The sequence below is a fragment of the Oncorhynchus gorbuscha genome, linkage group LG16 (genome assembly GCF_021184085.1).
Source record: "Oncorhynchus gorbuscha isolate QuinsamMale2020 ecotype Even-year linkage group LG16, OgorEven_v1.0, whole genome shotgun sequence".
Classification (NCBI taxonomy): Eukaryota; Metazoa; Chordata; class Actinopteri; order Salmoniformes; family Salmonidae; genus Oncorhynchus; species Oncorhynchus gorbuscha.
Window position 1 is genome coordinate 57,352,856 of NC_060188.1, and position 24,103 is coordinate 57,376,958.

At 43.4% G+C, this 24,103-nt stretch overlaps 2 protein-coding genes across 5 annotated transcripts in view; both read right to left on the reverse strand.

Moving 5' to 3' along the window:
- The window catches only part of LOC124000614, a 66,604-nt gene extending 47,330 nt beyond the window's left edge, over nt 1–19,274 (reverse strand). Inside the window, exons 1-4 of the mRNA XM_046307130.1 lie at nt 19,047–19,274; nt 18,715–18,834; nt 17,449–18,419; nt 17,176–17,320 (exon numbers count right to left, since the gene is read on the reverse strand). The gene's annotated coding sequence lies outside the window, so the exon portion shown is untranslated. The remainder of the gene's footprint in view (nt 1–17,175; nt 17,321–17,448; nt 18,420–18,714; nt 18,835–19,046) is intronic.
- LOC124000610 overlaps nt 1–24,103 on the reverse strand; it is a 119,422-nt gene that overhangs the window by 24,739 nt on the left and 70,580 nt on the right. Inside the window, exons 1-6 of one of the 4 annotated variants that reach the window (XM_046307120.1) lie at nt 17,101–17,128; nt 9,472–9,535; nt 9,153–9,345; nt 7,774–7,897; nt 7,501–7,623; nt 1,034–1,289 (exon numbers count right to left, since the gene is read on the reverse strand). The gene's annotated coding sequence lies outside the window, so the exon portion shown is untranslated. Of the gene's footprint in view, nt 1–1,033; nt 1,290–1,412; nt 5,397–7,371; nt 7,432–7,500; nt 7,624–7,773; nt 7,898–9,152; nt 9,346–9,471; nt 9,536–17,100 lie in introns of those variants that run through there. The other 3 variants (XM_046307122.1, XM_046307123.1, XM_046307121.1) reach the window with 3 other exon arrangements.

Genomic DNA, 24,103 nt, shown 5'->3' on the forward strand with positions numbered 1-24,103 from the left:
ATTTGCATATCAATGTGTTTGAAGCTTTTACGTTCTGCATCTCTCTGCTGTCTTTCATCTGAAGCCATATCCTCCAGGGTCTAAACAGGTGTAGGTTTCCATCTCTGTGTGGGAGACCAGATATTGCAAGGAGACCAGTAAAGGGCATCTTCTCTTCCCTTTGTCCAAATGAGACCTAAGACCCCAATACCAGTGACACTGCCCTAAGGTTGGTGCTGTCCTTTGGATGAGACTGTGGAGACAGAGGTCTTATCTCTCTGTGGTTACTAAAGATGTCATGGCACTTATGACATGAGTAGAGGTGTTGACCCTGCTTCTCCTGGCTATATTTCCAAGCCTAAGAATGTGAAAGTGCTTCTAAGTACTATGTAAATCCAACTCATTATCATAAGCCACCTGGCTAGGCAGTATGGGGACCAATATCTTTTTTTTTTTTAAGAATGATGCATGTCACAAAATATAAGAACGAGACCACTATAAGTATTTGCTAATCATAGTTCCTGTCTCTGAAATTACATTTGTGTGTGTTGTAGGAGTAACCAATACTCAAAATCTGTGTGTGTGTTTACAACAGACTGTATACCACGGGTATGACAAAACATTATTTTTACTGCTCTAATTACATTGCTAACCAGTTAATAGTAGTATTAAGGCACCTCAGATAGCTGCTCTTTCTCTGCTACCTCATTATATTTCTATAATTTTCTAGTCTAGTATTCCCTGGTTATGTTCCACTTCTCCCTCTATTTCCTCACCTCTTCCTCACTCTTCTTTTCCTCTTTCTTGTCCTCCTCCTTACTTCCTCCAACATTTCCCATCTGTTGCATCTTACCGGCCTTCTTTTGCTTCACTACTGTTTTGGCCTTGCCCTTCTTTTTCTTATTGACCTTCCCTTCCTGAATATTTTGGACAAGGAGATGAAGTAATGTAGGCTTATGAGTTCACTTCTCTTCTCTTGAGCTACTATACCTAGAGCTATACTATACTAGAGAAGGACTTACGGGAAATATACCCTTCTTGTATTTCCACTCACCTGTGGGGGCGGTTACACTCAGGTTGGTTATGGGGGCCAGCCGAGGGCGGCGGCGGTATGGGAAGTTCTCTGTAGCGGACGGAGTAATAATGACTGGGCTGAGAGGAGTCAGAAGCCTCGGGACATTCTCTGGGGAGGGAGGGGCCACAGCAGAGGGCAGTGCCCGTAGAGCTTCAGCCAGGGTCCGGGGTGCTCAGGTCACAAGAGGAGAGAGGCCAGTCTTGCCAGACACAGGACCAGAGACATTCCCTGGGCTCTGTAGGACCAGAAACAAGTCAAATATCAAGAAAGTGCTATGTTAAAAACAATCTGGAGATATACTTTATAACTAAACACATTGCAGATACATGACTACACTCAATAAGTAGGAGTAACTTACAAAGCTCTGGACATGGTTATTTTTTTCAGACTTGAGGCGCCTGTTCTCGACGATACTGGTCTGCATTTCTGTCCCAGCTGTCTATAATTTCAGCCATCTCTCCTGTGCATTTCTTGAATGCCACTTTCAACCTCCAAGTCATTCAGCCAACTGTTCAGGTCTACTGCCTTAAGATCACTTTCACTGCAGTTTCTCTTCATCACTTGGATCAGTGCCCTCACCTGCTCGCCCATCCTCTTGACGTCCCTAGCCATGTCTTTGTCCCTCAGTCTCTCCTTCCTCCTCCCCATCCACTTTGCAATCCATCCTCTACAGCATCCCTCATTCTTCTTCGGCCTCTTGATTGATGTCCTGACCATCATTGTGCATCTTTACACCTTCTTCCAGATTGAGTTCTATTGAGGTCAGGTTCTCTTTGATCATCCACATTGGTGTTGGTCCACTGTGTCTTCTTGTCCAGCTGCTGTCCGCAGGGCAGTGGGGACCACCTCAATCTGGCGACACCTTATTCAGTGAACTCACAGAGGCAGGGAGGAGGAGGTTGGCCTTGGCCACAATAATCTCTAGACATAGGGTCAAACCATTAAGATGTGACACACACACACACACATTTGTGGGGGAGAGGGGGTAGATCTGCTTTAATATTGCAGATACATTTTGAGATCTATCAATATAATTGTCTGTATAATTTCCAATCCCCCATGCAACATGCAGAACTAACCAGGAAGTCTGACTCGTCGTAGGAGTGGAGAGACAGATCGTCGTCTTCTACCATATAACTCACTTCAAGCTTTGTCACCTTTTCTATCCTCCTCATCCTTAACTTTCAGCGGTGGTGTCCTCCTTACATGATCCTCATCATCACACTGTGTATCAGTCAACCTTTCAGAGACCATCCTTCTCACAGTGGTGTCACTCAACAAAGACATGGACGGTAGGGTACAACTCTTTTACCTCAGATTCACAGTCAGTGAAGGAGTAGATGGAAAAGTCATCAGAATAGGAGGACGAGTTCACCTCATCATATTTTCTCTATCAGCCGAGTCACCCATCCAGACTGAGGAGACAGAAAGGCATGTACTCATGGCAGCCATAGAATACACTGGCATTGACCCTCAAGGACCTTCCATAGTATTTGATTCTTTAGCATCTTGAATGGATGATTGTCAATTAAACCAAGCCAACCAAAATGGCCATATGAATCAACAGATTGATCTATCTGCTGTGTCTCTATGGGAACAGCAGAGATGACCTGGCTGAGAAGCTCTGGATTGATGCTCCATCCGCCCCTAGATGTCTGGTCCTGCTCACAGCTCACAATGATTGGCTATAAACAGTAAAGAACGAATTAAACACTGCTTTTCTCATTGCAGAATGTATAACTAATATGCATGTGTTACTGATTTTTTGAAATGACTTACAGGTTTTGTTCTTCTGTACACCTTGTCGGTTGGCCACATCACAGAATCAGGGGTTTTTACCCTCATTGGATTCATCCGTCAACACATCACTCAATTTAAAAGGTGATAATATAACAAAAACAGGACAAAACAGACATGTATTGTATATTTACCACATAAGGGCTGCGTGTTAAAGCTCTTTTGATTCTCTCATTATTACGATCCATTGCTTTCTGGGGGAAACATTTCCATCAATATTGTATGTATATATAATATATATGTGTGAGTGTGTATATACACAAATTTGGATAACATTAACTTAAGAGACCACTGCAAAATGATCAGTTTCTCTGGGTTTACTATTTATAGGTATGTGTTTGGGTAAAATTAAACATTTTTGTTTTATTCTATAAACTACTGACATTTCTCCCAAATTCCAAATTAAAATATTGTCATTTAGAGCTTTTATTTGCAGAAAATTACAACTGATCAAAATAACATAAACAGATGCGGTGTTGTCAGACCTCTAATAATACTAATATTTTAACTTAGGAAGAGAGCTGAAATCATTCTTTGGTGGAATAACCCTGATTTTCAATCACAGCTTTCATGTGTCTTGGCCACCAGTCTTTTACGTTGGTGTTGGGTGACTTTATGCCATCCTGGCTCAAAAATTCAAGCAGCTTGGCTTTGTTTGATGGCTTGTGACCATCCATCTTCCTCTTGATCACATTCCAGAAGTTCAATGGGGTTCAAGTCTGGAGACTGGGCTAGCCATGACAAGGTCTTGATCTGGTGGTCCTCCATCCACACCTTGATTGACTTGACTGTGTCGCATGGAACATTGTCCTACTGGAAAAAACAATCCTCAGAGTTGGTGAACATTGTCAGAGCAGAAGGAAGCAAGTTTTCTTCCAGGACAACCTTGTACGTGGCTTGATTCATGCGTCCTTCACAAACAAATTTCACAGTGGGTGCGAGACACTGTTTTGTAGGCCTTTCCAGGTCTCCGTCTAACCATTAGACGACGAGGTGTTGGGCAAAGCTGAAAATTGGACTCCTCGGAGAAGATGACCTTACTCCAGTCCTCTACTATGGTCTTTTGAAAACCTCAGCTTGGCACTTCTTTGCTTCTCATTGATGAAGGGCTTTTTTCTAGCTTTGCACAACTTCAGCCCTGCCCCTAGGAGCATATTTCAAACCATCCTCGCTGTGCACTTCACCTCAGCTGCATTTGCCATTCTTTTTGTAGGTTAACTGCCTTGTTCAGGGGCAGAATGACAGATTTTTACCTTGTCAACTCTGGGATTCGATCTTGAAACCTTTTGGTTACTAGTCCAACGCTCTAACCACTAGGCTACCTGCCACCCCAAATGAACTGCTGTCTTTGAAATTTTAAGGATGGAAGCATCCTGTATCCCTCTGCCAGTAAAGCCCTTCTTTTCCTCACTCAAAATGTTCCTTTTCAAGTCTTCTGGCATGGTTAATAGTTATTTTTGGATTCCAATTACTTTTGAGGTACTACTAGCACTGATTTAAACATCCAGCTTGTGCTATTACAAGAGGATAGTGATGACCACAGCAGTGGTTTTTATACTTTTCCTCGTTAAATAAGATTTGGTTCAGGTGATCACCTAATCAGTACCCCATTCAGTAGAATGAAGTGTGCCTGTGTTGGAAATCAACAGACACTGGAATGGAATTTCTGCCATACATGTAGAGATGCTGATTACAGAAACATTTGTTAATTATTTCCAGAGCTCTGAGTGTATGTGGTACCCTGTATACAGGTTGGGAAGGCTGTGCACCAAAGGCCAAAGGTGACCTGTAACAACGTTATGAGAGTTGCATTTATTGCATTTTCAGTTACCCATGTATTACTCACTACTTGTACAACCATGTTAGATTTCCTACATATTCTACATTTCCTTGAGGGTCAATGCCAGTGTATTCTATGGCTGCCATGAGTACATTCCTTTCTCTGTCTCCTCAGTCTGGAAGGGTGAATCGGCTGATAGAGAGAAAATATCATGACGTGATCTCATCCTCCAGTTCTGATGACTTTTCCATCTTTCACTGAATGTGGAGAATGGACTATGACCAGCTAGCTCTCTTGACACACAGCTTGATGATGGCAATCACACCTCTACTGAGGACAGTCCAGAGCCTCCAAAGGAACCACAAGGACCACTGAAGGACCATCGACTGGTAGGCATCTCTTGAATTTGTGTGTGTGTGTGTCACAACACCCTATATCTGTTGAGATTATTGTGGCCAAGCCCAACATCCTCCTCTCTGCCTCTGTGAGTGACCTGAAGAAGGTGTCACGCCAGATGGAGGTGGTCCCCACTGTCCGGCCCTGCAGGCAGCAGCTGGACAAGAAGACACAGTGGACCAACACCAACGAGGAGAGTCTGAGGAGGATCAAAGAGAACCTGGCCTCAATAGAACTCAACCTGGAGGAAGGTCTGAAGTGTCCTTCTTTGGACACTGTAACAACCCTCCAGGCAAGCTTCAATGCCATTACAACTCTCCTTCCGTGGCCTACAATTGCTCTTAAATACAAGTAAAACTAAATGCATGCCCTTCAACCGATTGCTGCCTGCACCTGCCCGCCTGTCCAACATCACTACTCTGGACGGCTCTGACTTAGAATACGGGGACAACAACAAATACCTAGGTGTCTGGTTAGAATGTAAACTCTCCTTCCAGACCCACATCAAACATCTCCAATCCAAATTTAAATCTAGAATTGGCTTCCTATTTCGCAACAAAGCATCCTTCACTCATGCTGCCAAACATACCCTTGTAAAACTGACCATCCTACCAATCCTCGACTTCGGCGATGTCATTTACAAAATAGCCTCCAATACCCTACTCAACAAATTGGATGCAGTCTTATCACAGTGCCATCCGTTTTGTCACCAAAGCCCCATATACTACCCACCATTGCGACCTGTACGCTCTTCTCGTTGATTGGCCCTCGCTTCATACTCGTCGCCAAACCCACTGGCTCCATGTCATCTACAAGACCCTGCTAGGTAAAGTCCCCCCTTATCTCAGCTCGCTGGTCACCATAGCATCACCCACCTGAAGCACGCGCTCCAGCAGGAAAATCTCTCTAGTCACCCCCAAAACCAATTCTTTCTTTGGCCACCTCTCCTTCCAGTTCTCTGCTGCCAATGACTGGAACGAACTAAACAAATCTCTGAAACTGGAAACGCATATCTCCCTCACTAGCTTTAAGCACCAACTGTCAGAGCAGCTCACAGATTACTACACCTGTACATAGCCCACCTATAATTTAGCCCAAACAACTACCTCTTTCCCTACTGTATTTATTTTATTTATTTTGCTCATTTGCACCCCATTATTTGTATTTCTACTTTGCACATTCTTCCACTGCAAATCTACCATTCCAGTGTTTTACTTGCTATATCGTATTTACTTTGCCACCATGGCCTTTTTTTGCCTTTACCTCCCTTATCTCACCTCATTTGCTCACATCGTATATAGACTTGTTTATACTGTATTATTGACTGTATGTTTGTTTTACTCCATGTGTAACTCTGTGTCGTTGTACGTGTCAAACTGCTTTGATTTATCTTGGCCAGGTCACAATTGTAAATGAGAACTTGCTCTCAACTTGCCTACCTGGTTAAATAAAGGTGAAATAAATAAATAAAATAAAGACCATATTCAAATGAATAAAAACAAAAATAGAAAATGTTTTACCATCTCAAGAGATTAAATTTAAAAAATGACTACAATAAGTGCGTATTAATTAAAGGCTGACCATAACATTATATTTTTCTGTTAATTTTTTTCTTTTAACCCCTTTATCTCCCCAATTTTCATGGTATCAAATTAGTAGTTACAGTCTTGTCTCATTGCTGCACACTCCATACGGACTCGGGAGAGGCGAAGGTAGAGAGCCATGCGTCCTCCGAAACACGACCCTGCCAAGCTGCACTGCTTCCTGACACAATTCCCGCTTAACCCGGAAGCCAGCCACACCAATGTGTCGGAGGAAACACCGTACACCATTCACCTGTGTGAACTTCATCTTCGTGGCATGCTAGCCTTTGTCTGGCGACAGTGTCAGCATGCATGCGCCCGGCCCGCCACAGGAGTTGCTAGAGCGCAATGGGACAAGGACATCCCTGCCAGACAAACCTAACCAGGACGACACTGGGACAATTGTGCGCCAACCCATGGGTCTCCTGGACTCGAACCAGGATCTATAGCGGCACAGCTAGCAAATGCGATGCAGTGCCTAAGACCATTGCGCCACTCAGGAGGCAGGGTTTCGTATTAAATCATGCATAAATTCCTTGTGACAAGGGGAATGGAAGCTTTTGAATTGGACGTTTCAGACAAAAAATGAAATTGCTAAAAAATGTCTAGCCTGTTTATCTATTGGTAACAGGGTTGACGTATTATGCTCGACACACTAAGTTTTCCACCACAAAACAGAACTAGCTCACGAGCTCAACTAGCACCTGCATTTTGGAGCTATGTCTAAAAAGCTTTTTGTATTTTACAACTCTTCCATTCACCTGTGTGAACTTCATCTTCGTGGCATGCTAGCCTTTTACCGGCTGCGGAGAGCCTTTTTTTGTTTGCATTTTGTTGTGCACCAGGTTTTCATGTCTTTCCATGTTCTGTTTGTGAGAGCTGGCTCTGACCCATAACAGGCAATCCTCTTTGCCAGGAACCTTCTTTAGCACTTTACATTTTCCCAAATGCTTCCAAACTGATGCTTTCTCACAGCTGCTCTCAGTCTTGGGTTGAGAAGTCATTCTCCAAACCTAATCGCAAACAAAGAAAAGATTAAACCACATGACGGTCCAACACAATAGGGGAGGGGGGGCATAGGGAAGGTATAGGAGAGGAGATAAAAAGAAAAGACTTCCTCCATGTCAGGTAAGCAGTCTCGAAGTGTACCCTCACCAACTTACCGGACTGAGTGAGTTCTGAACATCCCTCGCTGTCCTCTGTTCCTGCGTCCAAGTCTTCTTGGGCCTCTTTCTGGTGTCTGTCTTGACTCTTTAGTACGTTTTCTCAGTTCTTTCCCAGGCTTGCCTGAAAAACACAAAAGGATGGAACATACATAAGAGTACCAACACATCCCCATATTAGCAAGCAACGACATTACATTTTTGCTCAGCCTGGTAAGTTTGACGGTAGACTGCGGATGTTCCCTTGCTTACGAAAGCAGCCGGTGTCTACTGTGACAGAATTACCAGGCTGAGTGAGTTCTGAACACCTGTCACTCGAGCTTCCGCTGTCAGGTTCATACTCACTGATGCAGCCGGTGTCACTCAGCTGGTGTTTTGTATCATATTTGTACAACAGCTGATGAAACTATGAAAAAATGTTATCAGTGTAACTTCCTGATAGTTGCTGATTGAAAATACAATCTACATAAGACATTCTAAATCAGCAGGTTTTGTATTGGTGGAGTTTTGGCTTGCTTGGTGACATCACCAGGTGGTCTAAGTTAATAGACCAATTACAAAGAGTTTGAAATCTCTCTGCCAATAACAGCTCATTTTGAGACTACATTTCCCTCCCATTAGTGGATTGATCCATGTTTTGAGACCATCCGGATATCCATATTGAATAGTGAAATATTCCAAATGCCTTTCCCTAGCTGCCATTTCAAAATACAATCACCTCTAAACAAAATGTCTCACATTGTGACTTGCGCAAATAACTCGGCATGCCACAGGAAAGCAACCGAGCTAGGACCACATTTGCTATTTATTTTATTTTTTTAACCTTTATTTAACTTGGCAAGTCAGTTAAGAACAAATTCTTGGGTTAACTGGGTTAACTGCCTGTTCAGGGGCAGAACGACAGATTTGTACCTCGTCAGCTCGGGGATTTGAACTTACAACCTTCTGGTTACTAGTCCTCTAACCACTAGGCTACCCTGCCGCATTACAATGTAGCTAGCTACCAGTAGCTAGTTTAGCATTACTCCTATGGAGTTATTTAACATTATGCACAACACAACATTCTTCCATTTGAGAACATCTAAGACATCATAGCAAAGATAAGCAATGCAATAATAATCCATTCCGAAATGTATTAATGTCTACTCCAGCAACCTTTAGTAGCCAGCTGGCTAATTAACCTCAGTATAGCCAGGAAAAATGGCTCGCTAGCTAGCTGCTAGCAAGCTAACATAATGCTACAACATAGCTAATACTTTTCCATGCATCTACGAAATGTAGCCCGATATACAGCTACATTGGCCGAGTTATTGTTGAGTAATAACGAAGCTAGGTAAATTAATTTAAATTAATATCGCTAGTAACTGCAAAATACTTACAGCTGAAATACACTGCTGTTTTCATTATGTGCATGGTGAACTGAGGAAGCCGCATCCACGTGTCGTGTTGTGGGGGAGGGGACAAGTTCCCCAAATAGACCCTGGCTTTGGATCAGGTTTGAATTCCCTCCGCGAATGGTCCTTGTTAGGTTTGGGGAGGGGAAGTTGATCCTAGATCTGTATCTAGGGAAAACTTAGCACCAGCACATGCAAAAGAGAGATGGGGAGAAGGGGAGGAGAGAGAGCGTCTCTCTCAGGATTGACAGATCATGTACAAAATCTACCAGTAAGAAATTGGTTTCAGAATATAATATATTACCTTTAGCAGTTCTAATGTCTTCCTTTTCCCCATTTCATTAGTCTTGTTGATTGATTGCTGATATCTAGTTTCACAGAAAAGATGGTGTTGATGAGGAGCATCCATCCATGTTTGTAATGCATTCATAGCCACCTGGCCATGCTGCTGCTCCAGTTTCAACTGGCCTGGGCCCTAGGACCATGTCCCAGGACTACCTGACATGAGGACTCCTTGCTGTCCCCAGTCCACCTGGCCATGCTCCTGCTCCAGTTTCAACTGTTCTGCCTTACTATTATTCAACCATGCTGGTCATTTATGAACATTTGAACATCTTGGCCACGTTCTGTTATAATCTCCACCCGGCACAGCCAGAAGAGGACTGGCCACCCCACATATGCTCTCTCTAATTCTCTCTTTCTTTCTCTCTCTCGGAGGACCTGCGCCCTAGGACCGTGCCCCAGGACTACCTGACATGATGGCTCCTTGCTGTCCCCAGTCCACCTGACTGTGCTGCTGCTCCAGTTTCAACTGTTCTGCCTTATTATTATTTGACCATGCTGGTCATTTATGAACATTTGAACATCTTGGTCATGTTCTGTTATAATCTCTACCCGGCACAGCCAGAAGAGGACTGGCCACCCCACATAGCCCGGTTCCTCTCTAGGTTTCTTCCTAGGTTTTGGCCTTTCTAGGGAGTTTTTCCTAGCCACCGTGCTTTTACACCTGCATTGTTTGCTGTTTGGGGTTTTAGGCTGGGTTTCTGTACAGCACTTTGAGATATCAGCTGATGTACGAAGGGCTATATAAATAAATTTGATTTGATTTGATATAGTTCATACTGGTGGTCCTACCCATTACCCACTTCACTCCATTAACCCTAAACTTGCTGCTCACATGGTGGTTTGTCTAAATGTATTTGACTTTAGGTTAGTTAAGGTTAAAAAGGTAAAGATTGTGTTTGGCTGTGTTGGGAGCACGAGTGGCAATGCTGCCTCACCCAGATCACACATTGCCCTATATATGTATATATTGTAGCAAGCTTAACCCAACACTTACCACCTGCTGATCTCTTGGTGTAATGGATAGGTTTGGCTTGCTCGTCGCTGGACCGGGGTTCGAGTCCCAGTTGGAGCTACCCCCAAATTTGTTACATTGGTATGAGAAGTGGGATAGTGCCTGTGAAGCCATCAAAGATGCGTGTACACGTGAGAGACTTGCTATAAAGAAGTGTGGGGGGCATGCTCTCCCCAAGGAAGGTCTCAGCTGACTCACCTTCTATAGCAACTTTAATCCAACACCGAGCGACAACATCGAGAGGTTTGGACATCTTGGCGTAGCACTTAAGGTGTTGGCTTGACAGTTGATGGACCCAGGTCCAAAACCTGTTTTGGGGCGACTGCCTGAATTCACTAAAATATATATGTTTGCCTACGGGCAGGGAAACCCGGGTTTGAGACTAAAAGGGGCATTACACCATTGCTGTTTGCAAAAAAACACTACATTGGTGGAAACAGTGGAATTGTGCTTTGGGAGAGGTGTGCACATTTCATGGGTAGGATCTGTACCTGGGCCTCCCATGGGAAAAACCAGTGTCTTGACCATTAGACCAAGAGGTTGAGCTGAGGGTGACACTGATTTTAAAGTTGCACGCAGGTCTACCTCATTAACAGATCATGAGACAGACTAATGTTTGCTACGCACATGGGATAGTGTAAAGGGAACTTTGCCTAGGAAGCCCATGCTAGAAGTGTTAGAAGGTGGAAGATAGAGAATTAGTCCAGTAATTGAAAGGTCACTGGTTTGAGTCCTGAGTCAGGCAACAAAACGTGTGATTTGATCTGAACTGGCAGATCTGTGACCAACCCCTTCAGAAAAACAAATTCCCTTTGTTCCCCGTAACATGGACTAATAAAGTTGTACTGGCGCCAGAGAGGATGGCTACCGTTTTATTGGCTCTTAACCAACCATGCTATTTTGTTTGTTTTTTCGCTTTGATTGAAACTTATTTTGTACATAATGTTGCTGCTACCGTCTCTTATGACCGAAAAGAGCTTCTGGACATCAGAACAGCGATTACCCACCTTGAATTGGACAAATAATTTTTGTTTAATGAGTCAGACGAGAGGGATTTACTCCAGACACCTGAACAGGTCCTCATCCCCGTCATTTGTAGGAAAAAATATGTAGATTTCGCAGAAGGAGATCGGGGTGGCATGTGAGGATTTATCGACGAGTGGTTAATCTGCCTCGCCATCCGTACTGTTAGCCAACGTACAATAGCTGGAAAATAAATGGGACAAACTAAAAGCACGTATATCCTACCAACGGGACATTAAGAACTGTAATATCTTATGTTTCACAGTCGTGGCTGAACGACATCATAACATACAGCTGGCGGGGTTTCACTATCGGCAGGATAGAAAAGCATCATCTGGTAAGACAAGGGGTTGCGGTCTATGTATATTTGTAAACAACAGCTGGTGCCCGATATCTAAGGAAGTCTCAAGGTTTTGCTCGCCTGAGCTAGAGTATCTCATGATAAGCTGCAGACCACACTATCTACCTAGAGAGTTTTCATCTGTATTTTAGGTACCTGTCTACACATCACCACAGACCGATGCCATAAGCAAAGAGGAAAACGCTCATCCAGAGGCGGCACTCCTAGTGGCCGGGGACATTAATGGAGGGAAACTTAAATCAGTTTGACCTTATTTCTACCAGCATGTTAAATGTCCATCCAGAGGGGGAAAAAAAACCTTTAGAACAACTTTACTCCACACACAGAGATGCGTACATTTGGCAAATCTGACCATAATTTTAACCTCCTGATTCCTGCTTACAAGCAAAAATTAAAGCAGGAAGCATTGGTGACTCGGTCAATAAAAAAGTGCTCAGATGAAGCAGATGCTAAACTACAGGACTGTTTTGCTTGCACAGACTGGAATATGTTCCTGGGATTCTTCCGATGGCACCACATCAGTTACCGGCCTCATCAATAAGTGCATCGATGACGTCAATGACTGTACGTACATACCCCAACCAGAAGCCATGAATTACAGGCAACATCTGCACTGAGCTAAAGGGTAGAACTGCCTCTCAAGGAGCGGGACTCTTTTAAAAATATTTTTATTTTATTTTATTTTTGCATTTTACAATTAAGAACATTCAAAACAAAAGTGAAAATATATTAGACAACGATAGGACAAAGTGACAGTAACAGACGAGCGTAACAAAAAGAACAAATAATTATAATTATATAAACAAACATACAATAAGAAAAAAAAAAGAAAAAATAACGAGACATTGGATCACCTGCCGTAGGCTACATATTATATGTTACGTGTGAAACATTATGTGAGGATTATATATAGATTCAATCAATGAGATGTGGGGGGAGATTCTCCATATAGTCAATAAAAGGTTGCCAAATTCTGTAAAATGTCTTTAACTTATTCCTCAAGCAGTAAGTGATCTTCTCCAAAGGGATACAACTATTAACTTCCGATAGCCACAGTGCAACTGGCAGGGAGAAATCCAATTTCCATTTCTTGGCAATACATTTCTTGGCAATCGCTAGCAAAATTTCTGTTAGCTTTATAGTATGGCTTTGCCCAAGATTGGTGTTAGTAAAGTTACCCAGTAGACAGACTCCGGGTCTAAAGGGAATGCAACCCCGTGAATTGAAGATATGGTATCGCATACCCCCTGCCAGAAACCGTGTAGTTTTGAACACTGCCAAGTGGAATGGAGGAATGTTCCTTCATCTGAGCCACATCTAAAACATAGGGAGGAGATATCTGGGTTGAACTTGTGCAGTCTAGATGGGGTGACATAGAGCTGATGGAGGAAATTAAACTGGATCAGTCTGTATCTGGAGTCCAATGTGGATGTAACCCCATCCCTGCATAGGTCACTCCGTAGATCCTCATCAAGATCAATACCCAGATCTTTCTCCCATCTAAGTCGGGGTTTATCTAGCCCAGGCAGTGTTCGTCCTGACATAAGAGCATTGTAAACACGGGAAATGGTCTTGAACAGTGGTTGGTCTGCGAAGGAGCGGGACTCTAACCCGGAAGTGTTGTGTATTGATATTCTAGTGTTGTCCCATTAGGGTACCTGTAAACCCCCCTTGCTTACCTACGTTGAAATGCTTGGAATGTTCTCCCTGTGAAATGGATTAAACAATGCCCACGTTAATTTCTACTCCGGTCTCATGTCCTGTCCTTACATTAGTTGTATAAGTAATACAGTGTGCTATACAACAAAACTGGCAATTCAGAAACGCCTTTTGACTGAGAGTAATTTAACATTTGCAGAGAGCAATGGAAGTGAGTACGTCAATTGAAATGGCAAATAAAGACGCACAACAGGTAAGTGCATCGACCAAAGTGCATAAGGTGTCTACGGAGTTAAAAAACAAGGCAGGAGGTGGGAAGCCATGCTATCGCTGTGGGAAACCAGGTCACCAAGCAGAGGAGTGTTGGTGCAGAGACTTAGACTGCAGAAGTTGTGGGAAAAAGGGTCACATCGAACATGCATGTAAAAACAAAATGACACAATCAAACAAAAGTACTGAACAAAGGAAAAGCGACTTCAGGAAGTACAAAAAGAAAGTGCATAAAATGGAGCACACAGCAGATGAACAAAGTGATACCCTGTCTGAAGGGGAAGAATCTTTGCATGTTATGTCAATTTCAGACAATGGATACTGGGTGACACCACTACTAGATGGAAACGCAGTACGGATGCAAGTGGACACTGGAGCAGCCATATCTTTGCTGTCTTGAGGCTGTATACAAGGAGAAACTACATCACCTCACACTACAGCCCACAAAGATGACGCTGAAAACATACACCGGTGAGATTGTTCCAGTGAGAGGAAGTGTGATTGTTACAGTGGAGCTCAACAAACAGAAGGTAAAGATAACACTCTACTTTGTGAAAGGCAACCATCCAGCATTGCTAGGACACACATGGCTGGAAAAGATCAAACTAAACTGGCAGGAAATTCACATGGTTGCAAAAGAGGACACAAACCTACAAGGGATATTGAGGAAACACGCGGATGTGGATGTGTTCAAAGGAGACCGTGGCAGTATGAAGGACATAACAGTTAAACTGACGTGAAACCAGACAGCAAGCCAAAATGCTTCAAAGCTAGACCTGTCCCATACGCCATAAAACCAAAAGTTGAAATTGAGTTAAACAGACTAGTCGAGAGTGGTGTATTGGACCCAGTGAATGTTAGTGAATGGGCTACACCCATTGTTCCAGTCATAAAAAAAGATTGATCACTCCGTGGTGATTTCAAAGTCACCATTAACCCAGTCTTGACTGCTGAAAAATATCCACTACCCCTCATTGACGACCTCTTTGTGGTTTAGCTGGAGGACAAATATTCAGTAAGATAAGTCTATGTCTACAGATGCATGTGGACCAAGAGTCACAAGAACTGTTGACCATAGTGACTCACAAAGGACTGTACAGGTACCGGAGGCTTCCTTTTGGAATCACCTCAGCTCCAGCCTTGTTTCAGAGAGCTATGGACCAGATACTGAGCGGGCTCACTGGGGTCCAATGTTACCTCGATGATCTACTCATCACCGGCATTGACGCGGAGGCAGGAGCACCTGAGAAACCTGAACGCTACACTACAGAGATTGGAGGAGTACGGTCTGAGGGTCCTGAGGGACAAATGCAAGTTTTTCCGTCCCTCTGTTGAGTACCTGGGCCACGTCATCGACAGTTCGGGGCTCCACAAGGCGCCATCGAAGGTAAAGGCCGTTGCGGAAGCTCCATCCCCATAGAACGTGAGTCAGCTGAGATCATTCTTAGGACTGCTGACATACTACGCAAAGTTTGTGCCAAACCTAGCTAACATGTTAAAGCCACTGCTTGAACTTTTGAACAAAACCAAATAGTGGAAGTGGACAGACAGATGTGAGGAGGCCTTCAAGAAAGTGAAAACTGCCTTAGCTCAGTCAGAGGCCCTAACCCAATTCAACCCTAACTTGCCATTACAGTTGGCATGTGATGCATCGCCTTATGGCGTTGGTGCGGTTGTCTCACACATCATGCCATCAGTTGAAGAAAATCCAATTGCCTTCGCATCATGGACCTTAAGTAAAGCCGAGAGCAATTATGCACAGATAGAGCGTGAAGCACTTGCCATTGTGGCTGGAGTTAAGAAACGTTAACAGTTTCTGTTTGGCCAATGATTCACACTGCTGACGCCTCACCTCCATCGTTGGTCCCCACACCGGCATTCCGTCGCTTGCAACCAGTCACATGCAGTGATGGGCGTTATTGTTATCTGCTCACCAGTACAATATCAACACCAGTGGTGATAACACCAACACCTCAAAGCTTATCACTAAGCTAAGGACCCTGGGACTAAACCCCTCCCTCTACAACTGGATCATGGACTTCCTGACGGGCCGCTCCCAGGTGGTAAGGGTAGGTAACAACACATCCGCCACGCTGATCCTCAACACGGGGGCACCTCGAGGGTGCATGCTCAGTTCCCTCCTGTACTCCCTGTTCAGTCATGACTGCACGGCCAGGCACGACTCCAACACCATCATTAAGTTTGCAGGTGACAACAGTGGTAGGCCTGATCACCGACAACTACGAGAAAGACTATAAGGAGGTCAGAGACATGACAATGTGGTGCAAGGACAACAACCTCTTCCTCAATGTGATCAAGACAAAGGAGATGATTGTGGACTACAGGAAAAGGAGGACTAACCACGCCCCTATTCTCATCGACGGGGCTGTTGTGGAGCAGGTTGAGAGCTTCAAGTTCCCTGGTGTCCACATCACCAAACTATCTTGGTCCAAACACACCAAGAGTCGTGAAGAGGGCACAACAAAGCCTATTCCCCCACAAGAGACTGAAAAGATTTGTCATGGGTCCTCAGATCCTCAAAATTCTATAGCTGCACCATTGAGCGCATCCTGACTGGTTGAATCACTGCCTGGTATGGCAACAGGTCGGACTTTGACCTCAAGGCACTACAGAGGGTAGTGCGTAAGGCCCAGTACATCACTGGAGTCAAGCTTCCTGCCATCCTGGACCTCTATACCAGGCGGTGTCAGAAGAAGGCCCAAAAAACTATCAAAGACTCCAGCCACCCTAGTCATAAAATGTTCTCTCTGCTACCATATGGCAAGCGGTACCGGAACGCCAAGTCTCGGTCCAAAAGACTTCTTATCAGCTTCTACCCCCAAGCCATAAGACTCCTGAACAGCTAATCAAATGGCTACCCAGACTTTTTGCACCCGCCCACTGTTTTAAGCTGCTGCTACTCTCTGCATAGTCACTTTACCTCTACCTAGATGTACATATTACCTCTATTACCTCGACTAACTGGTGCCCCCGCACATTGACTCTGTAGCGGTACACCCTGTATATAGCCTCGCAATTGTTAGTTTACTGCAGCTCTCTAATTATTTGTTACTTTTATTTAAATTATCTATTTTTTACTTAACACTTATTTTTCTTAAAAAGCATTGTTGGTTAAGGGCTTGTAAATAAGCATTTCACTGTAAGGTTGTATTCAGCGCATATAACAAATAAAATTGGATTTGAGATGACCTTTGCTGACGAAACAACTTGTGTTAAAGATCTGTCACAAACTACATGCATACCATTTCAGTCCTGGCCAACCAAGCTGTTAATGACTGGAAATGTATGAATTCTGCTACCAAGTAAGTGACCCTTACTTGAGCTAGGGGTAAAACATTTTGACTTCAGCAGGTGTGGGTCACTGGCCTGTAGGGCTCCTTGCCTTTGTTGAAGTCTGGTTTGATGGTAACCACTCCATTTCCATCTGCTCTTATCGAGCATTCCTTCTCCTTTTGGCCAAGTCTGAGAAATACAATAATAAAATGCCACTTTTCAATGCCTGAATTGGAATCTACTTCAAAGTTATTACATACAAAGCAGTGTAATAAGTGTATAGGCTACATAGTGGGTTTTCCCCTTGTGCTACTCACTTGCCCGCTGGTCCCAGGTTGCCCATGATGTGCATGGTCTGTACAGGTGTGTTGACCATGTGGCTGGTCTTCACAAAGTCCTCCGAGGGGTCCCACGTAATCAGCCTGGACTTGGGGATGGTGCGGTCACTGCAGACCAACAGAATACCACAAACACATTTTGCATACAAGGGTATGGTGTAATGTGAACATAGCGGTACACTGTCTTCAAAGCAGCACGACGCATCAATGCTGCTTCAATTACATTCACTTCAATAATAATTCACTTTGGTGAGTAACAGGGACCTACACTGGGCGACTGTCCTGTCGTCTGCGTCTGACATTGGCCATTCTATGTGCCAGTAAGGTAGGATTGGACTTGACCTGCGTCACCATACTCTGGGAATGATGTAGTGAGTACATCAAAAACAGCTTTAAAACACTAACGTTTCTTTTGTACAGAAAATAGGTAAATGCTTTGTTTTGAATAATGAAATTGTCACGTCTGCTCCAGCTCCCTCTCTCTGGCTCCCTCTCTCTGGCGCTCGAGATCGCCAGGCTGCTCATCATTACGCACACCTGTCACCGTTTTTACGCGCACCAGCGCTTCATCGGACTCACCTGGACTCCATCACGTCATTGATTACCTCCACCATATCTGTCATTTCCTCAGTTTCACTCCCATGTCTGCATCAATGTTGTTTTGTTTCTCTTGTCCAGACTCTGTTCATCTCTAGTTTCATGTCTATTTATTAATAAATCCTCCCCCTATACTTGCTTCCCGTCTCCCAGCGTCTTTGGTTACAGAACCGTTACAGAAATGGAGATTCTGTTGAAAACCACCCCTTCCCAATTGGTGTAGCAGTCAGAATCGGTGTAGGTGAAAATCCTGCAGTTCCATCTGCCCCTGGTCCGCTCCTGAGCCATGATCTCTGTGTGGTATTGTCTCTCCAGCGGAGTCTGGCATACTGACTCACTCTGGAACAAACCCACTTCATATTGTGCACACACACACACACACACACACACACACACACACACACTTACTATGCAACATCAAACTATCCTAAACAGTAAATTCTTATTTGTTATAAGGACACTGACTGAACAGCTTCTCCTGCCAGCCTACCACTAACTACTCATCATTTCTGGCTGAAACAAAACCAAGATGTTGTGGTCCATATCTAGTCACCACGAAAATGACATCTACTCAACTAAGAAGCATCTGACATATTTCTGTTTCAAAACACCTAACATCATCTTCCTGTTTCAAAACAGTGTTAACACCTGATTGAGCCTGAGTTGAGGGTGTCCAGCTCAATGCCTCCCCTCTCCTGTTGAGTCAAAACCTGCTGCTGAAGGTGTTGGGAGAGGGCTGCTGTGGAGGTGACTCTCTGAATACGGATCCTGTAAACACCATTGTAAATATAAACAAAGTAAACAGGATTCTAGCTAGCTAAATGCCATTTTTCATGGCAAACTCAGGGATCAGGTCAAGCAATATACTTGGTGTTTATCATCCTCTGCTTTGAGAGCTAACGTTAGCTAACGACAGTATCTTGCTTGTATGGATGGCAATGCAAGGACTAAAAGCCACACAACGGCCAACTGCAACTTACTTAATTGTAAGGTTTTTGACAGCATCCCGGGAACGATAGGCAGCCTCTCCGGTGTCGGTGCTCCAGCCGTCTGCCATGTTGTAACATTGGGAACTTTATTGATGGCTAGCTAACTAGCTAGGTTAGCAACATACACTCACACGCGAGCTATGTATACAGCAGCAGCCAATTTTGTAGCTCGTACTTTTCACAAGCGTCTGCTCGTTGCATGGTAACAACTGTCTGCCAGCCTGGTTGGGTTTCTGGCGAGAAATACAACTATTTATTGGTTCACTACCGCCACCTACCGTGGGATACAGTCCAGAGCAGCAGAATAAATCCCCCCCACTGATAGCAGGTAAGATAATATCAGTATAATAATATTCCCTTGATGTAAAAGTTTAAGAACCCCTGATGTAATTAATTAAGACAAAAATCTGTCTGACACAAATAACTGCAATTTAAAAAGCTTTATTGGAAATGCACGTTTCAAACAGCACAATTCAAGTACAGATGAGTGTAGCTAAATCAGATACATGATAATTTAGTTTAAACGTGATGTATTCCTCCAGTCCCAGTTCATTTCTACTCTTTTGACATGCTTCAGACCAGATGCATGCTTCACTTCAGTGTACAATGGTCCTACATTTGCATATCACAGTGTTTGAAGCTTTTACGTTCTGCATCTCTCTGCTGTCTTTCATCTGAAGCCATATCCTCCAAGGTCTAAACAGGTGTAGATTTCCATCTCTGTGTGGGAGACCAGATATTGCAAGGAGACCAGTAAGGGGCCCTCAACTCTTCACTTTGGCCAAAGGAGACCTAAGACCCCAATATCAGTGACATTGCCCTGAGGTTGGTGATGTCCTTTGCTTCTCTTTGCTATATTTCCAACCCTAAGCATGTAAATCCAATTCATTATCATAGGCTGTATGGGGATCAATATATATATATTTTTTAAATAATGCTGCATGTCTCAACATATAAGAATGAGACCAATATATGTATTTTGCTAATCATGGTTCCTGTCTCTGAAATTACATTTGTGTGTGTTGTAGGAATAACCAATACTCAAATCTGTGTGTGTGTGGTAGAAGTAATAGTTGGCCATTATTTCGTGGAACATCTCAGTTTGGACAGCAGCCACTCAAGAAACCTGTCAATCAAAAACCACAGGAGAATAAATAGTTTTATAAACTGGGTGGTTCGATCCATGAATGCTGATTGGCTGAAAGCCGTGGTATATTTTAGCAATAAGGCACGAGGGGGTGTGGTATATGGCCAATATACCACGGCTAAGTGCTGTATCCAGGCACTCCGTGTTGCGTCGTGCTTAAGAACAGCCCTTAGCCGTGATATATTGGCCATATATCACACCTCCTCGTGCCTTATTGCTTAAGTTTGCACTTACACATCAGATAGCTGGTATATGGCCAATATACCACGGCTAAGTGCTGTATCCAGGCACTCAGTGTTGCGTCGTGCTTAAGAACAGCCCTTAGCGGTGATATATTGGCCATATATCACACCTCCTCGTGCCTTATTGCTTAAGTTTGCACATACACATCAGATAGCTGCTCTTTCTCTGCTACCTCATTCTATTTCTATAATTCTCTAGTCTAGTATTCCCTGGTTATGTTCCACTTCTCCCTCCTCTATTTCCTCACCTTTTCCTCAGACTCTTCTTTTCCTCTTTCTTGTCCTCCTCCTTACTTTCTCCAACATTTCCCATCTGTTGCATCTTACTGGCCTTCTCTTGCTTCAATTCTTTTTTGGCCTTGCCCTTCTTTTTCTTATTTACCTTCCCTTCCTGAATATTTTGGACAAGCAGATAACCCATAAACTTACATTAATTTTTCTCTTCTCTTGAGCTACTATACCTAGAGCTATACTATACTAGAGAAGGACTTATGCTATACTATAGAAGGACTTACGCATTTCCTCTCACCTGTGGGGCCACTCCAGCCATTTCCTGGAGCAGCTTCCTGCCGGTTTCGCTCAGGTTGGTGATGGGAGCCAGGCGAGGGCTGTGGCGGTATGGGAAGTTCTCTGTTCGGGGCGGAGCGATAATGACAGGGTTGAGAGGAGTCCGAGGCCTTGGAACATTTACTGGGTAGGGAGAGCCTACAGCAGAGGGCAGGGCCCGTAGGACTTCAGCCAGGGTCCGGTGTGCTGAGCTCACAAGAGGAGAGAGGCCATTCTTGACAGATACAGGACCTGAGACCTTCCCTGGGCTCTGTAGGACCAGAAAGTAAGGTAACATATCAGGAAAGTGCTACGTTCAACACTATCTGTAGAAATACTTTATAACTACTCTATACACATTGCAGATACATGACTACCCTCAATAAGTAATTGTCTGCATCATTTCCAATCCCCCATGTATATATATAAAAAATATTTAATATGCAGAACTTACCAGGAAGTCTGACTCATCGAAGGAGTGGAGAGACAGATCGTCCTCGTCCATATCCCTCACATCAAGCTTTGTCACCTTTCCATTCTCAACTTTCAGCGGTGGTGTCCATGATCCTCATCACACTGTATCAGAGTCAACTAGTCAGAGACCATCCTCCTCCCAGTGATGTCATTCAACAAAGACATGGACGGTAGGGTACAACTCTTTTACCTCAGATTCACAGTCAGTGAAGGAGTAGATGGAAAAGTCATCAGAACTGGAGGATGAGATCACGTCATGATATTTTCTCTTTATCAGCCGAGTCACCCTTCCAGACTGAGGAGACAGAGAAAGGCATGTACTCATGGCAGCCATAGAATACACTGGCATTTACTCTCAAGGACCTTCCACAGTATACGATTCTTTAGCATCTCGAATGGATAATTGTCAATTCAACCAAGCCAACCAAAATGGCCATATGAATCAACAGATTGATCTATCTGTTGTGTCTCTATGGGAATAGCAGAGATGACCTGGCTGAGAAGCTCTGGATTGATGCTCCATCCCCAGATGTTTGGTCCTGCCCACAGCTCACAACGATTGGCTGTAAACAGTAAAGAACGAATTAAACACTGCTTTTCTCATTGCAGAATGCATAACTAATGTTTATGTGTTTTTAGGTCAGATATGACTTACAGGCTTTGATCTTCGGTGCCCCTTTGCCGGTTAGCCACATCACAGAATCAGGGGTGTTTACCCTCATTGGATTCAACTGTCAACACATCACTCAATTTAAAAGGTGATAATATATCAAAAACAGGACAAAACAAATACATATTTTATATTTACCACATAAGGGCGGCGTCTTAAAGCTCTTTTGATTCTCTCATCAATACAATCCATCTTGCTTTCTGAGGGAAACATTTCCATCAATTTGATTGACACAAAACATATCCTGACACACACACTATACCCTGTATATACACTACCGGTCAAGTTTTAGAACAGCTACTCATTCAAGGGTGTTTATTTTTACTGTTTTCTACATTGTAGAATAATAGTGAAGACATCAAAACTATGAAATAACACATTGAATAATGTAGTAACCCCAAAAAGTGTTAAATAAATGTAAATATATTATATATTTGAGATTCTTCAAATAGCCACCCGTTGCTTTGATGACAGCTTTGTACAAAGTAGCCCAACAAACATTCCTGAATAAAGCCCTGATCATCCACATACCTGACAATAACTGACAACTGCAAGCTGACTGGTAGCACAATAGGTCCCAGCGAGGTGGGGAAATGTTTACCCCCCCCCCCGAGGCCTGGAGTTTTTCCTTATATGTTAATCTAACTAGGAAGACTCTGGACCCTATAAGGTAACACAGTGATTATTCACTTGTAAAAACGTTTTATATGGGCTCTGATGGGACAAGTTTTTCCTAATCAGGTCAAATGTATTTTAACTCCTGGGGGGATGCAGACCTGTCAAACTGCAGCTACCTTATATTTGTTCATATCAATTGTATTTAGACTAGATTAGGAGGGGGATTTCGTCAACCCAGACACATAGACAATATAACTGCGATGTTCGTCGTTGGGAGAAAGAGAGGAGGACCAAGGTGCAGCGTGGTAAGTGTCCATTATTAATAGAACAAACTGAACGACAAAATACAAAAATAACAAAGTGAAATAACAAACCGAACCAGTTCCGTGTGGAACACACAGAACATAAATCACCCACAACTCAGAAGTTAAACCAGACTACCTATATATGGTTCTCAAATCAGGGACAACGATTGACAGCTGCCTCTGATTGAGAACCATACCAGGCAAAATACAGAAATCCCAAAACATAGAAAAAGGAACATAGACAACCCACCCAACTCACACCCTGACCACACTAAACAAAGACATAACAAAATAATTCAGGTCAGAACGTGACAATAACTCACAGGGCTGAGCTTGCTTTATGCATGTTTGCATCATACAGGCCTATGCAACTGTTGGCCTTACAATTTGTTTTTACTCACATCTGTCTGCCATCACTATCATGTTGATTGATGAATTCCCGTTAATAATTTTGAATTAAAAACGTATAGGCAGCCTCGCCAGCCCAATTTAATATATATACTACATTTGATCACATTTTCTCCTGACACAAATGGACTATAAATACATATTACCAATGAGTTTACCCTGATCGGATGGACAGGGCGTTAAGGCTGACTTGATGACAGGCTCCCTATTAACCAGTTCTACTTTTGATACCAGTTAGTATTGAACGCCCTCACCTTCTTCATGAAACCGATCTCAAGCAGAGTTCGACCCTCGCTTTTAATTCGCGCCTTTTCCGAGTACCCCAGAGACTGAAAATGTTTTTTCAACCAAAAAAATCCACAACATTTTCGGCAGCGTTGGCCATTCTACCATTCTGGAGGAGATAACTGCACACTCGCGCTGGTAACGCTAGCTAGCGGAATTTGTATAATTTATTTACATTTGGCTTGCTAACTGCACACAAAAATAAAGTTCTAAATCCGAGAAAACTATGTAATATACCTCCTCGCTCTCCTGTATTAAAAAAAACGAATTTGAATTTAATAATATAAAAAAAATGCTCAAATATCATTATTCACTTTTAATCTCTATCCAACGTCACTAAATTTCTCACCACG